The 6,292-nt window shown below is 42.7% G+C and overlaps 1 protein-coding gene across 1 annotated transcript in view; it reads right to left on the bottom strand.

Moving 5' to 3' along the window:
- stx19 (syntaxin 19) overlaps window positions 1-1,215 on the bottom strand; it is a 16,288-nt gene extending 15,073 nt beyond the window's left edge. Inside the window, exon 1 of the mRNA XM_083639445.1 lies at window positions 833-1,215. The gene's annotated coding sequence lies outside the window, so the exon portion shown is untranslated. The remainder of the gene's footprint in view (window positions 1-832) is intronic.
- Window positions 1,216-6,292: the final 5,077 nt, after the last annotated feature.

Genomic DNA, 6,292 nt, shown 5'->3' with positions numbered 1-6,292 from the left:
AAGGTTAATTACTGTAACACCACTGAGAGTATTTCTAATGAGAACGAGCAGCTTGTGACATTGGATAAAACAATCAATGCATGAAGGGAGACACACATGCAGAGAGCGGAACATTATAACGTTAAGTAAAAGAAATCTAAAGAACATCAAATTTCTATTGTTTCCATTCTTGCACAAACTATATTCAAGCAATTTCAACAATGAGTAATGCCTATTTGTCTATTTTCAAAAACTTCCGAGGCCTTTTTTCAACTTCACAAACTTTCAAGGATTTCAAGGACCCAACTCGATATATCCCCTTCTCATCATGACACAAAATACAATGAAAATCAGTGTTGGGTAGTAAAGTAAAGTAAAGTTACTGTTTTATTGTATTACTTTCCCAGTAGCTAGTAATGTAAGGGATTACAATTTCCAAAATAGTAATTATATTACAGTTACTAATCCAAGTAACTTCAATACTGCATTACTTTCTCCAGCACTGGCACAGGGCTAAATGAAATGTGGAGATAGGTCTGGGTATGTGAGACTTCTGCGTTGCCAGAACACGATTCATTTTTGTTCTATATGCAAATAAAAAAGGTCTGCAGTTTGGCTGATTGTTGACTCCTTCTGTAAGTTTAATTATTGTTTCAATAAAGTGGATTCAGTTCTAAAAGGATCTGGCTAAACAGGCTGTAGGCCTACGTAACTTTACGGAAAGTGGGTAGCTAAAGTAATATTGTAAAGTAACGAGTAACATATTGAATTACTTTTGATACCAAGTAATACTGTAAGTAAAGTAATTGTATTCCTTTTTAAAGAAGTAATCAGTAATAAGTAATTAATTTACCTCCTTGCTTTTAGCAGTCCATGATGTTGTTGCTGAGTGTTCCCATTCCAAGCTGAGCAGGAATGTGGCTGCCCTCTGATCCAAGCCATGGGACTGCTTTCCTCCAGAGTCCGTCTCTCTCTCTCTCTCTCTCTCTCTCTCACTCTCTCTCTCTCTCTCTCTCTCTCTCTCTCTCACACACACTCACACACACACACACACACACACACACACACACACACACACACACACACACACACACACACACACTCACACAGTCTGTCTCACACACAGCCTGTGTGTGTGTCTCTCTCTCTTTCTCTCTCTCACACACACACACACACACCCTCTGTCTCACATGCTGTTAGTATAATCAGATCTGTGGCTCTCTCTACATTGACCCGGTGCTGCGATCCTGTCTGTGTGCTCTACAGGTTCACAGGTAGCTGTTTTCCAGGACAGCTCCTGAACTTTTGGAGGAAGTCTGGTTCAGCCAGTCTCAGGCCACTCCCCTCCTCTTGGGAGGCCTGTCTCTGACCAATAGGACGACAGGAGAGCAGAGGCTCTGACCAATAGGAGGATGGTAGAAGGGAGGCCTATTTGCTTATCTGAAGAAATGAGAGGTGACGTGATTAAGTCCATGAGCGGGGAGAGACAGCCTGCGGGGGGAGAGAGAGAGGGAGAGAGAAACCCTGCCCTCAGGCGTACTCCTGGTCTCGATAGGAAAATGGAGCAGAGCAAATAGAATTGCATTGTGTACATAGTTGAGGCTCAGCAACAATGGGGATTAAGGTTTGGGCGTCAACCAGGGGCGCTTGGTTTCAGATCCGGCCAGTTCACTTCTCTATAACGAATGTGGGTGTGCAGTGTGAGCCCCCTCAGATGGGGGGCTATTGTACCCAGGCCCCCAGTGACTCCGCTGAGACAGATTTCAGCCGACAAGATCCCTGAAATCCAAGAGCCTTTCAAGGCAAGAAAGGACACCGCCCTCTGCTCTGAAAAGCTGTTTGGAGTGCAGTGTCAGCGGGAGCGAAGCCGCTCTCTGCTCTGAAAAGCTGTTTGGAGTGCAGCGTCAGAGGGAGCAAGGCCGGGGAGAGACGTGTTCTGAGGGTGACAAGAGTTGGGCGGCCGGGGACAAAGAGTTCAGTAAACGTCACTTCAGTCATTTTCATATTGCTTCTGTTGGGTGAAAACCTTGTATCGCCCAAACAGAAACAAACAGCCCGTTATTAGTGTGACAACCAGTGCTGTGATTAAATTGTCGGCATTGTAAGTTTCTACAATCCACAGAAATGTAAAATTTCTGAATGAAACTACATACGTTGCTAGATATGTGAATAATTAATGTTATATAATGTTTCTATACACATCATAGAATGTAATCTGAGGTTTAAGTATGTAATTCATTCATTAACACATTCACTGCCAGACGTTTTTTTTTTACTGTAGGTAGGTTCTGCCAGAGGGTTTTTTTGAGGATTCTTGCTCATCTTTCAAGACCCGAGGATTCTTTTCTGCTAAGATTTTGTGAACACACAATATCTCAAAAGAACTAATAGAATGTGTGCTTTCTCTGTCTAAAAGAGTTAGTTTGTAGAGTTAGTAGTTATGTAAGCATTAGCAGTTGAATACAGCATGGTTTCAGCGTCAGAAAAATTATTCAGAGATAAACGGCTTTTTGTGAAGCCTAAAAAATTCACATGTGGCCTTTTGTCAGTAAAAAGAGATCATTAAGACCCATTCTGTCACTTACGCCCCTCTCATTCTCACCCCTCCATGTGAGTCACGATCGCAAGTTCGCAACAGGCAAATCCTTTCCAGTGAGGGTGCTACAATATATCCTAGTGCTTCAGTTAAAAATTAAAATGAAAAGAAAGATCTGATGGCTTTACAACAGGGGTGGAAAGAGTACACAAAATATCTACTCAATTACAGTCATTTGAGTACATGTACTTGTAATTACAGTAGTTACATGTACTTCCACCTCTGCTTTACACCTCTGTTGATGAAGTGTGATCTCTATGGTTCCAGCTGCTGCTGTATGCTGGTGCTCATGACAGTGACTCATGTGTCCCTAATGACAAGATATTATGACAACAAAGCAGAACCGGTTCTCCATGCAGGAGTCACCTTCCTCAGCATCAGGGCAACAAGATAACTGTTCCTGAACCTGCTTCACCATCTGTGTGATATCCTGGTTAGGGGAGAATGGGTATAGTTGTAAAATTTTTGACATTTCTGTCTGTATCTTTGGGTCTCTTTTAAGCCAGTGTGTTTGGATACTGAGCATGTGCAGAGTGAATCAGGTGATTTGTAACTTGCTACTGATTGGAGAAATTTAAAGTGTTACAACTGACCCGTGTTACAACTATACCCAGTCTCCCCTACACAAGCCAGAATTGGGGAATGGGGACACACAGCCGACCAGATGATTGGGGACAGCTTGTGCAATTGGGGACAAAAAGCTGTGAGGCCCCGATGTTTGATCAGATTCGACAGGTTCATCATACTGTAACTTAAACCAATTCAACCTCTGAAAGGAAGCCGTTGCCGATTTTCAACCCGCTTTGTATCATTATAATCTCGGTAATAAAGCAGATGGACAGTGTTTACCTTCTCTATTATGTTTTCTGCATCGAGAAATCCCAGTTCGTCTGTTTGCAGAAACTCCAGCTATGAGTCATTAATGCTTGTTAAGGCTTGCGATTCTCCATGGATGTGCGTAAACATCTGCAGTTGGGGTAATGCAATTACGGTTAAATGCATGAAATAAGGTGCATGGTTAACAAAGGTTTATGAAACAGTGAAGTTTGTGTCAGCAAGATAATCACTAATACTGTAATAACCACTTTTATGTCTTTTGAAGCTTTTTCTGAAAATCACATAAAAAAACACATTTACGCTTCAAAAATCATAAAAGTCATCCTCATTTGTGAAGATTATCTTGCTGAACACAAATGTCACTCTCATAAACCTTTGTTAAAGTCCCTGGAAACCAGAAATAATTTTTTATTATTTAGCATTTTGAGTTCATCACATCACAGGAACCTATGTTAATAAGCCACCAGCCAAATTTGAACGATGATGAACGTCGCGAAGTATATACATTTAGGTTTGACAGTCATGGCAAAAGTAATGAGAATCAATTAAATTTTAGAGTGTATTTTCTCCCGCGGACTGTGTGGGCGTGTCCCGTCTGCAGCAGAGGAGACCTGCTGGAGGAGACCTGCTCGGTGGAGACGAAGCGTTGGTGAGTTGTTTATAACGTGACTAAATTTATAACTTTTATAACGGACTCCAGCTTCCAGTTTATAATTCGGGTCTGCAGCCGAGTATAACAAAGAAAATGGCAAGCTGCAACAATGAGTCACGTTAAACCGGACCTTGTTCCCACAATTATTTTTTACAGTGGGGCATTCAAAATTAAGGTGGGTAGAGTTCTGCTATTTGCCTAAGAAATAGAGAAAGCGATTGGAAATAAAGAGACCTGCCATAGGTCTATTCTATTTGTGTATATTCTGCATTGCATATTGCAGGACAGTATCAGATAGAGGAGAACAGAGAGAGCGTGGAATGAGGCCAGCTGGATGGTTGAGTGGTTAAAAAAACGATTCAGACGGACAAGCCCGTCTTTTATTGTCACACGATCACACATCAACACATGCATGGCCACAAACACACTCATGCTGACGGTGGCCGGTGAAATTTGTCCTCTGCATTTAACCCATCCTGGCTTGTCCTTTCCTCCCGGGGGCAGGCCAGGAGCAGTGGTCGCTTTCTCGTACAGCGCCCGGGGACCAACTTCGGGTGTTGTCGTCACTGGTCGGATGACGGTTGGATGTGAGAAAGAATGCTAGAGAGTACAGACAACAGACAGTACCTCAGCCAACAGACAGTACACAACAGACAGTACCTCAGCCAACAGACAGTACATCAGACAACAGAGAGTACCTCAGACAACAGACAGTACCTCAGCCAACAGACAGTACCTCAGAAAACAGACAGTAACTCAGACACCAGACAGTATCTCAGAAAACAGACAGTAACTCAGACAACAGACAGTACCTCAGCCAACAGACAGTACCTCAGCCAACAGACAATACACACAAACAGGAAGTGTTTACAAAAGAAAGTGCAACACAAGTAGACTAAATGCGATATCCAGTTGTTTCACCTCATACGCACTCGATGGGAAAGACGGTGTCTGTTGGCGATCTCATTGAATCTTCAATATATCAGTTGGAGAGCTCTCTGGGTCTTACTTGCAATTGAAGTGTAGGCTCTAGAGAGAGGAGGAGAGAGGGAGAGAACGAGAGAGAGAGAGTGCCAGAGAGAAAGAGAGAGAGACAGAGTGACAGAGAGAGAGAGAGGGGCATCCCAGTGGCTCACCTGGTGGAGCGCGTGCCACAGAGGCTTGGTTCAGTTTGAGTCCGACCCGTGGTCCTTTGCCACATGTCATCCCCTCTCTCTCTCTCCCCACCTTTCCTGTCAATCTACTGTTCTGTCAATAGAGGCAAAATGCCACAAAAATAAAAGAGAAAGAGAGAGAGAGAGAGAGAGAGAGAGGGAGCATATTTCAAACAGCCTCTCAGGCAGAACCTTGAGAGTGTTGTTATAAGGACTATCTGGGAGTTAAGCGTGCCCAGGGAGAATACGCTGTGTTCTCCTCTCCAAGGAGAGAAAGGACTGATATGGACTGTGAAGGCCAGTGCCAATACTGCCATACTGCCAATACTGCCATACTGATACACTGATGGATTCAAGCTGTTGACTGCAAACAATCTGGGCCAATATTGAATATCTTTGGATATTTTCGGTTTCATCCCAAAGAAATCCCCAGAAATGACTTTACCCTAAAAAGACATCTTCGGGCATGTGGGAGTGGATGAGCACATAGTTTGTTCGTTTTGTTCCTACCCTTCCATACTGTACAAGTTTGTTTGTTCCTACCCATACTGTAGGAACACACTGTTTGTTTGTTTGTTTGTTTGTTTGTTTGTTTGTTTGTTTGTTTGTTTGTTTGTTTGTTTGTTTGTTCGTTCACCGCCTTGGATAGGCAACTAAACAACTTGGTGAAGGTTATGGTTTGGGTTAGGCTTAAATAAAAACAGTTGAAATGTAGACTTTGGAAATGCTCAGATTTGAACGTGGCTCTGCGATGTGAAAGGCAACTGTTTATGCTCTCTGTATGCCGTCATCCCCAGCACCTTTACTTGCCACTATCATTTTTTACAAGTCCAAGTCAAGTCTCAAGTCGGATGAGTGTTCTATCATCTGCTGGATGTCATCCGGGCTGCTTAGAGCACTGCATAGCTAAAACTAAGGAATTCAAAGCATGTACTTTATTATCCTCACTCCTTTATCTATTAGCATACAATATCAACATTGATGAGTTGATATGATTATTCGGAGACCTTTCCTTAATGTTAATACACACAAAATAAATTGTGTAAATTGTTCACGAGTCCCACATTTCAAGTG

This window comes from Poromitra crassiceps, assembly GCF_964638095.1.
Source record: "Poromitra crassiceps genome assembly, chromosome: 6".
Lineage (NCBI taxonomy): Eukaryota > Metazoa > Chordata > Actinopteri > Beryciformes > Melamphaidae > Poromitra > Poromitra crassiceps.
This window is presented reverse-complemented; position numbering and strand designations above follow the sequence as displayed.